Below are 11,133 nucleotides of genomic sequence, written 5' to 3' on the forward strand. Positions count from 1 at the left end.
CCTAAATCATACTTGAAATTCTAGTTAGTCTCAGATTATTCACATCCCCACTTAAAACCAGCCTGGAGGTTAGTGCAATTTGTTCTTAATGGATCTGACTGGGGGTAGAGAGGACTTATGTTCCTCATTTTTACCAGAAGAGTGGCAGGGATCCAGTGCCTCTCAAAGTTAATCTTTCTGGTTTTGTCCTGAAAATTTTCCTGTTCTTCTGTCTCTGTGCCAAAAATAATGAAGCACGTAAACTGATGATATGAGCTGCTTAAGACCACAGCATGAGTTATGCTGCTCTGAGAAGAAGCACAGGCCAGCATGCGGTCTCCTCAGACTCTCTCCCCCCACAGGGCGCAAGAAAAGCTTACTGGTTTAAAGCGGCCGAGGTAAACAACTACTTTTTTATCAATGGAATGGGCTGCATGATCTCCTTGCGAGGGACAGGAGTGGCACTGGCAGCCTCCATGCTGGAAAGCTGTGTCCTCACATTTCAGCAGACAGCAAATGCCCTTTGTGGTTTAAAGCAAAGCTCACGGTTGCACTGAGAGACAGCGAGGTTTCAGGCACTCTTTAGAGTGTTTGTGAAAATCATCACAGTACAGTTTTTTATATAGTTTTAATATCAGCACTGTCCTTTACTGTCATTGGCAGCCATCATGCAGTGACGACAGGAAGCTCGGTCCTTTACAGCCTTAAATAGCCAGGAGGTGATGGCTGCTTTTTCTCAAAACAAAAGAAAAGCAAGTGGTAGCTCCATTTGGGCTGATTCTGGAGTCTTTACCCCAGTCTTTATCCTGGGGTATTAACTTTAGCTGTGAGCTGGAATACTTCATGTTGTCCAGGTCTGTGGCTTTTGTGTGCTGAACTGTACTCCAGAGTAACTTCCAATTTTTCTAATTTTATACCTGTGACGTACACACTTTTATCCCCATCCATCTGATGCTGGCAGAGCTGGGCTGCTACCACCATGCTTTACTGTCCAAAGAGGCCTCTGAAGTGGTCTTTGTAAAAATATTTATTTAATGCTGTGAGTTGCTTTGTACTGCTAGACAATTTTAAAGGACTGGAGCTACTACATTAGAAGTACATCTTTAGCAAGTCACTTCTCCTGTACAGTTCTCTCTTCATATTTCTGGATAATTACAGAACCAGTGGCCAGGTGTTGTGACAAGTGAACTCTTTTAGTAAGAAGAAACTTGTATAGGAAGAATCCCAAAGTGTCTCCTCGGTTCCTACCTGAATTCCATCAGTGTGATCAGCAAGGCACTCAGGGTTTCTTTCAGTTTCTGGGCACTTTTATTACTCTGTTTATCTGCCTAATCTGCTTACAATATTTTAATTGTCTGTTGCATCAAATCATGCTCTTATTTGTTTCTGTGGTTTTTTTGCAGTTGGGGCATTATGCCAATACCTTTTAGCATAGATGAGTCCTTATGTAGTCCTTTGCATTAAAAACACGGGTAAATCCAATCCATTGATGGCCAGATACTAGATTCTGCAGATAGAACATCCATCATGCACTTAGACAGAAGTTTAGTACTAGATTATTGTAGAAAACATTATTTCTCTTGGTATCTGTCTGTAAAAATCGGTCATCTGATCACTGCAACTTTTACTTCATCATATACATGGGAGTTGATTAATTCCTTCTATGTCATACAGTATTTGGACATTGCTGCAAACATGATGATGAGCTTTATTAAGGACCACATAGTATTCAACCAAAGACAACAAACATTTACTTTAGACTTAAGGTGACATGTAGCAGATGCCTTGATTTATATCCCACTCTCTGCTGGCTTATTTACAAGATTAATTATTCATCCTGGGTACAGCCGATGGCTTTACCCATAATATTTCTGCATATCCAAGTGCAAAAGGCATCAATAAACATACTTAATAAATCAGGTTCATTAAGGAATCACGCATGTCAGACGTTCTGTGGCTTCGCTAATTAGCAGTGCTGCACGCTCCAGATAGGAACCTCCAGAACCTGTTACAAGCAGCCTGGTGTTCAGGAAGATTAATCACTGGGCTACAAAGCTCAGATGCTGTGTGAGAATGTTCAGTGGAGAAATTAAATCCCTCCAGGCAAACTGTAACTTGCATACCCTGTTTCCACAGTCGTCACTCACCTATTTGTTTATTTAAGATAGCAAATTACCACTCATGCCTCATCATAACCTGCTTGCTGAGAGATGAAAGACCCCCATCTGGCTGTGCCCACAGGGAGAGCAGGGGAGGGTGGGCACTGAGCTTGGGTCCTAACAAAATATGTTCATGAGAAAGCATTTATTTGCTTTCTTTTTTTTCCACTGTGAAGGGAGTAAAAACTGTATGTGACATAAAGCACCTGCTAGGTCTGTGAGTATTGTAAGAATCCTATGCTTCCCATAGCAATTTTTTTCTCATTTTTGTGTTGCTTCGCATGGGTGTGTGGAGAAAAAAGGTGCACAGTAGACAGCCATGTACATTTAGCTAAAATAGCATGAAAGACGCTTTGCAGAAAAGGACCTGGGAGTCCCAGAGGGCAATGAAGTTGACCATGAGACAATAATATGCCCTTGGTGCAAAGAAAGCCAATCACCATGAGCATGGCCAGCAGCTTGAGGGAGGTGATCAGGCTAGCGTGACAGTCCCTTTAACATACACCTCCTTGCAGATTGTTGTTACGTGCTTTTTGGGAAGCAGAGGAGAGGGAAAAGGACCACATTAGAGGAAGGAGGGTTTTCTGGTCTTCTGATAAAAGTTACAGATTCAGAGTGTGAGAAAGCCTCTCCTGTTGCGACTGTCAGCATGTGTTACGCAGCAGAAAATAAGTATGTTTTATAATTCTGTTGGGCAACTGTAGAACTGTTCTTTTGCCCTTTCCAGAAAGAAATACATCAGTGACTAATGACTTAGGTCACATTATATGGCAAAATTAAACACACAATAATATTAGCAAGAGCGATTTTTCTTCTCTTCTAATGTTTATGACAAATGCTTCTGTGTCTAACTGTAAATAATTAATGACTAATGCACTAAATTAATAGTAGTAATTTAAGACGGATTATAGCAACATCAATCAAGCAGCACATACGCTTGTAAAAAAAAATTACAATGGGTTCATTCCTCCTCTATATTTTAAGGTTTTACATAGGATCATATCTCCTGTAATCTCCCTAGGATTTCCTTTAACAGCCTCATATACTTAAGCTCCTATATAAGCAAGAGTTATTGTGGAAAAAGGCAGGTCATCTGGACTCTGTCTAGCATAATGCAATTTTCTTTTTCTTCTAAGGTCAGCCGAGTTCATTGCAGAAAGCCAGCCCAGCTATTAGCCATTGCAAAGATTATTCTGTGACTCTCATTCTTTCAGGAAAGCATGAAACCAGATCTCAGCTTCTAGAAATGTAATGGGTTAAAATTTAGTAACAGCCTTTTCTCCTTCTCACTTTTTATACAACAATAGAGCTTATAAGCAAAGAAAAAATCTACATTCTCAGAGAGGGCAGCAGCAGAGTCATATTTATCATGTCAGTTTTGTCTGAGATTTGCGGCTTCCAATAAATTTAATGTGCTGTCAGTGTGGAGCATGATGTGACCCTGAGAGAACAGGTATTGTAGAGCTGAAGAGCTTCTCCTCCAAGAAACATAAGAAACACGCTGAGTTCAAAATAATGTAAAATTGTGTTTTTAAATGTTCTCTTGAGGGAATTATTAGGCAGAAAAGGAAAAATGACTTTACTATTATTTTTTAAGTTATAAAATTTATTGAAATACAGAATTCCCTAGGCATAGAAGGTTAAGCCTTGTGGCTTTGGCGAACTCGGCTTTAGAAGTAACTCTGAACAGACGTTAGAGAGCTAGCAAAGGTGACTACCCCCAATTTCCCTTTAAGACTTTAGATACATTTTTTAACACTGAATGGCATTACCTGGAAGTGAAAGATATGCACTCCCTTTAACCCAAAAGGGACTATGTAAAAAAATCAGAATTTTCACTTTTTTTTAGAGTGGAACCAAAACAAACCACTTCCCAAACCAACCCAAAGGATCCTGTTTTGCAGGGGTGGGACTAGATTAAAACTTATGTGGTGCGAGTGGACAAGAAAAGACTGTACATTTGATCAGGAATCTCCCCAGCTCATGTTAAAAAGTGGGGAGAATGGACAAAACTTAGTCACCTCCTAATTCCTGCCTGCACCTAATTAAGGTGTTGACTCATGCTCCTGTCTATAAACATGCCTTACCTTTCAACCATGTCTTACTTCTTTTTGGTAGTCCTCTTGGCATGTGTCAGACATTTGAACCAGTGACTAATTCTTTATTCATATATTTGAAGGCCATAGGTTAGTGTTTATTAAACTGTGTAAGACATTGTCAGTCTGTGTGCAACATGACTGAAGCAGTAATAGTGAAAAGCTTTACACGTTTCCATACATGGAAACTTACATGCAAGGAAGCAAGCAAATGTAGGCAACATATGAACTTTCAAAATTAAATCTAATTTCCCTTTGGTTGTAAATAAAAGCTACAGAGACAGCACAGCATAAGGTGGCCTGTGCAATGTTCATGAAGATCAGTTGTCCTTCTAATTAAAAGAGATCGAGAAGCACTGGGTGAGGTGATACTTTGGCAATCAGAATAAGTAAATCAGTTCTCTCAGTGTAATTTATATTCTCAGTTAATGTGATTGCCTGTGAACTGCCTATAGTATGTTTTTAAGACAAGTCGTTTGCATAGGCTCTTGCTGTAAAAAGATGCCCAGCCATTAAAGCTGCGAGTGGAAGCTGAAGCAGTGGGAACATGCCGAGTGGCAGGATGAGAAGACCGGAGCTTTGAGACATTTGGGGATTCTAGCATCAGAGGAAGATTCGCTGTATTTTGATTATTATGCAAAGTTAATTAGAATGGTAAATAAATCAGTAGCCTCCTGTACTGCAAGTGAACAGTGCCTATGGAGAGGTCTGAGGAGCTTGTGTTTTCAGCAGGCAGTGGTTTGGTCCAGGTATTTTTGTGTTCAGTATGAATGAGCTTGCCCTGAAGCTTCAATTCCAAGGCCAACGGGTCATTATAAACCCTCCAAAACACCTGTGGCTCACTGATGGAGAACTGACAGGTTGCTACATTATACCTTACCATCCTCTGACCACAGTTTAGCCACCACTACTCATCACTTTCAGTTGGAGGCTTGAGAAAATTTTAGGTTAAATGATGTTTCCACACACCCAAGGGCTAAAGGAGATGTGATATCAACAGCTACACATATTTGCTCTGTAATTTGCAAACTTAGAGTATAGGGACTGTATTTATGGGCTTGTAACTACCTGATGGTAGTCATGAAACTGGCTGAGTTACTGAGGTGCTCACTGCTTTCAGACAGGGTGGGAACGTGCCCTTCCTTTTTATATGTTTCTAATTTTAAGAAAACAGATTTTTATTTCACTGAGATATCAGAAGTTTTTGATTCGTAGCAAAAAGCACAAGAATTAAGAAGTTAATAAAAGGGTTTCTTATAGGAAGCTTAGCAATCAAAAAATAATACTCCAGATACAGAACACTTGTTCACATCATCAGCCACGTAATTCCCTCCCAAAAGTCTGAACTGAAGTGGATATAAATAATGGGTTGCTGCAGACACCTTGATGAACAATCAATAGCAATTTTTTACAGGAAGCAAAATCTTAAGAGCACAAAAAAATCACCATGTTCAATTCTGCTGTTGTTATCGTCATTATCATCACAAGCTTTGTTTCAGATGAGCAAGTGGAAAGAAAAATGAAGAATAAACAGAAAACAGGAAAATAAAGAACAATCCAGAAATCATCCCTAAGGAATGAGAAAGGAGAAATGGAGGAAAATGGAGAGTTCTGGTACTATTTAGGATAGTAGGTTCTGGGAAATTCCACTTTAACTATGAACCAGAACTGGATAAGGACTAGGCATTGCAGTTCTCAGGTATGTAAGAAAAGCAGAAGGAAAATTAAGGCAAGTCTCAAAGTCAGGCATATATATGTGTTACATAAGTTATGAGTATGTAGACCAAAGATGTCTGTGAAAACTGGCTCCAATGCACATGAAGCCAAATCAGTTAAACAACTGGTCATATACACAAACCATATAACGTGTGTGTACACAGACATGTATATGTGTTTACATACTCATGTAAACACAAAGATTTACTTGTCTAGTCTGGATGCACGTAACCCCAAATTAGGTATGAAATAACATATGAGGGAAAACATGCAGCTCCACCCAAAAATCAGCCCAATGTATGTTTACTAAGGTATACCTGGAAACAGGCAATGACTAATGCAAAAAATGTAGACACCGAAGACGGTGAGAAGCATCTTGCTGCTAGTGCAAATGAGACTGTATTGTGAAAATAATTAGCTGATTTGCAAGCTTTAAATGGATGTAGTGTGCAAACCATGCTCTATAGTATTACAAAAATGAGGACAGTATTAAGATAGGGTAGTAGTGTTAGGATAGAAGAAGAAAGTATTATGGATGGCTCAGATAAGACTTGGGAAGATGGCTTAGCTGCGGTCTCTGTTACCACCTGTTAAACAGTAAAATAGTACCTCTTTTGTTTTACTTGCCTATGTAGATTATCCTTAGCTTTTTGTTGCCGTGGATTTGTACAACAGGGGCTGCTGTTAACTGTGCTGGCATCCAGTGCTCGGTGCCTGGTGAGAGCAGCGAGGTTGCCCTGCGGCACAGCCCCGCTCTCCCCTCCCGGTGCTGCACCATGCACGGCTCTCTGCTGTCCCAGGCAGCTCAAAACCCAGCCCACGCCGTGGTCTCTAATTAATCCTGACCTTCATCCACCCTGCGATTCCTTATCGTCTCACTTCTTAACTTCAGCTGTCATGTGCAGCAGACCGCTCCCTGTGCTGAAGTTTTTAAAGTCCAGCTAAAGCCCGAAATGTCAAAAGCAGAAAACACCCAGCTAAAGGAAAAAGCATTTCGGCTTTTTCCCGTTCAGGCCTCAGCCCATCTGCTGACAGAGACTTGCTGCCTCGTCTCACAGGACAGTGCCTTCACCATCTGAGAGCGACAGATTTTGTTCCTCATGTTCACCGGAGTCACACGGTAATACAAAATTCTGCAATGTGCGTATATTATACAAGCAGGAGACAACAGCTATAATCGCAGACACGAATCCCGAATTTAAGTACAGAATAAGGCCTCATAGAAGCACAGGGCTTCTGTTCAAGACCATTAAGTCTAATGAAAATGCACATTTTTCATTAGGCTCTAATAGCCTGCTGCAAAGTAGGGCAACTGCTGTGCAGTGTTTGTAGAAACAAATTGCTAATCAGTCAATAAGGACCTTTACTGCGCACTCTGCTACAGCCAGCTTTTAAGCATTTTCAGCTACATTGAATTATTTTAACTCATTGGATTGTTACTTAGTGAAAAAGAAAATATGTTTTATTTATAGACTATTCAACGTGGCAATGCAGAGTCAATTTTGCATCTTGAGTCCATTTTGTTAACATTTATACAGGGGATTTATTATCACTTGGATTTGCCTCATGTCTTTTTTTTTTTTCCTAGGGTTCGGAAAGTTTTTATTTTATACTGAAAGCTGGTAATGAATTGAATCAATCATTCTTTTAGAAACAGATTTTATAATTCAATTACAAGTGCCCCATGCACCCTAAATCTTAATGACAGGAGCTGTTAGTGGAGCACAAAAGCCTGCTGATCAGTGTTGAGTGAATTATTCACACAGAAGAAAATTGCAGGACTAGGATCATACATATATATATGTGTGTGCATACATATATGTGTGTGCATATATACATAACTGTATACGAAACCACATAATTGCTTGCTTTTTTTTTTTTTTACTGGTAAGAAATAAACTTTAATTGTTTACTTTCTGCATATGATCAGATTCACTCATGTTAATGGTACTGGACACAGAAAATGGAACTGAAGTGTACTTTTCCAGTGTAGAATGTCCAATAGTTGCCACATTTATTTTAGCAAAAAAATAGAACAGCTATAGCAGTCCTTGCTGGGTATGAATCAATGAAGCCCCACTGGTTTATGACAAGTGAGAATAGGATATAATATAGAACTGTGTTTTGTTTATGAACGGAATGTGAAGAAATTCCTTATTTCTATGACTAGTGATAATATTAATGTTAGCAGTGCCATTTTGGATTGAAATGCAGAGAGTAATATTTTAGAGGAAATGAAGTTTGTTATTGGGGACAAAAAGTACTGAATTTGAGGGAAAGCCAGAGAGTTAAGTATCAGTACCTTAGAAAATAATAGGACCTGGAGAAATATGATAACTATCTACAAATATTTGAATGTAATCAGGATGAAGGATTAGTCTTATTTTTAAGGTTTGACCTTCAGATAAACTTATGTGAGAGACAAATTCCTAGTAGGAAATGGGGTAAATCACTAAATATGAAAAAAACCCCTGTAAGATGAATGCAAGAAATCTTAGACATCTTTATTTTCAAGGAACGCTCCCAGCTGGATCTCTCAGATATGTTTGGTACTAAGGCAGAAGAATAGCCTCATGACTATTTAGGAGACACATATTTGTTTAGGAAATAATTTCACCATTATGACTGCCTAGCAACCTGAATTTTACCACGATAAGCTTGAGAAATATTTGATTCTCCCTAATATGATGGTGTCGTATGTTGATGTCGTGTGTTGGATTAGACTATTTATTACAGAGGTATGTTGTACATAGTTCTCTAAAAAAGTGGGTATAAGCCTTTGTGTAAAACAAATAGAAACCAGATTGCAAAAGGTAAAATGCTCTTATGCATTTTTTTCCTTGTGAGTTGTGACTGTGTATTCTGAAGTAATTCAGGAGCTTTGTGTTACAGCATGATAAATGGCATTATTATATTGGCTGGATGGATACTATCAAATCAGTGTATCTAATACCTTCTGCTCAGTCTGGCAGAGCTATGGGATGCATCCAAACCCCATTTCAGTAAAGGTGGCTCATAGGATAGGCTTTTGGAAAGCATTTGACTTTTGAACACTGAAAATGAAGTTAATCCTAGTATTCTGAGGAGCACACATGCTAAGAGGAATTGTGAAATATCTCCTCGTTTTGAAGAGAATGGTACAAGCACGTTACTTAATGCTTCAGGGATTTAAGACTAGGGGGTAACAAGATAAGATGAAGTGAAAGCCTGGTAGTTGGCACCTCATTATATTAAGGAGTCTGGAAAAGAATTACTAACACATGGCCTTTATAAACTAACTCCTTTTCCTTGCCTTGCCTTCATCCTCTGATACATATTCAAGAGAGGACCCAGCAAAAGGAAATCAGTCCAAGAAGCAACAAATCAAAGATTATTTCGACTCTTGCTGTGCCCTATTTAATGCATTTAAGAGCAGTATCTGCTTGAAGCACTCGTTGGACCCTCTCAGATCCATATTCCTTTCAGTCAGCCGTGTGTGTCTATGGCGATAGTGTTACCCATTAGGTCTGTAAATGAATTTAGTGTTATGAACTGCAGATACCACATGTGAAGGTGGTAGTAGCCATAATGCATTAAACTAAGTGCACTTGTTCCAGGATAAATATTCCTACTGACTGACTGGTCACAGTTGAACCTTTCTATGTTCTTAAATATGTTTGCCATAATTTCAACACTCATTTTTATCCCAATGTTCTCTTTGTAAGGACTGATTTTTCACTTTAACTTTTCCATCCTCCAAGGGTTTTACTCTGAGCTGATGATCCTGAGGAGGTTGCACTGTGTCTATATAATGAGTAATGTATTGTGTCCAACAGAATGAATCAGAGAGAGAATAACATTCAGAGTTCCAGCCTTTGGCAGATGAGCTTTTGTGAGTTCAGGTTAACCCTCACCTTATCGGAACAGCCTCTCCCTCAACTGGATTTGAAAGAGACCCAAGGAACTAGATATACGGAAGAAATTTTTTTCAACGAGGGAGGTGAAACTCTGGCACAGGTTGCCCCGAGAGGTGGTAGATGCCCCATCCCTGGAAACATTCAAGGTCAGGCTGGACGGGGCTCTGAGCAACCTGACGGAGTTGAAGATGTCCCTGCTCATTGCAAACTATTCTATGATTCTATGATTCTGTGACCTCACTGTTATGTCTCCATCTTACAACTCAATATTGCAGAGAGACACTTGGAGCTCTCATGAGGTTTTTTTTGCCTGCTGGACATGTGCAATGTCTACTCTTCCACTCAACCATCTGGGCTGCTCCATCTCACTATTTCTCCCATGGGTCCTTGTCCCCTGCCTAACTACAGTCTTGCTTCTTGGGTAACAGCCCTTGCTTTAGCTCTGGGGATAAGAGAGGGACATTTAATTTAGAGGTAGCATAACTGCTAAAAGCAACCTTACCCCAGCAACAGGTTTCATTAGCTTGGGCACTGAACTGTGTGGGTACACCTAGATTGCTTCTGTCACCATACCCATTTGTTTAGGTTATCTGAAATATCTCTACATATCGTCACATTGTTCAAAATAAGCTTACTCAGAGCAACAGGTGTGGGTGAAGCTTTGTTAGAGTTCTGAATGCATGAAGATGATCTCATGTTCCCAACAATACAGTACAAATGAAAAGCTATTGCCAGACCTATGTCTAGACTTCCCCTAGGGAGTGATACCAACAGTTTGGAAAGTAGATGAATGGAAAAATTTTGCTCAAGCATGTCATTCTGTTTGTTTATTTGAGACAGACATTAAAAAGCTTTAAGGCTCTCTCAGCTTGTGACTACCTGACAAACATAAATCCAGCCATAGAAATGCAAGTAAAAGAGAGAGCAACACTTCTGTACCTTATTATTCTCAGGTATCTCACCTAATGGAGTTGCACCGAGGGGTGCCTGCTTTCCTCAGAGCTAATTGTGTTACTCCTTGGGAGCTGAGGCAAAACATGTGCCTGCTGTAATGACACTGCTGTTCTTTGGAAGCCTGTTGTGGTCAGTGCAGCATCCATCACTTTTTCTGGTTGTCTAGGGTGAATTATTGGGATGCTTCTCTCTGCTGGTGCTGCTTCTGCTTCCACATGATCTCACACTCACCCTAAGACTCCTAGAGCAGCATTTAGATCATAACGGTACAGAAGTTACGCTGGTTTCTCTCACATTGAAAAAGCCTCTGGCTTGCCTCTTTAACTGTTTCCC

Source organism: Buteo buteo, chromosome 25, assembly GCF_964188355.1.
Source record: "Buteo buteo chromosome 25, bButBut1.hap1.1, whole genome shotgun sequence".
NCBI lineage: Eukaryota > Metazoa > Chordata > Aves > Accipitriformes > Accipitridae > Buteo > Buteo buteo.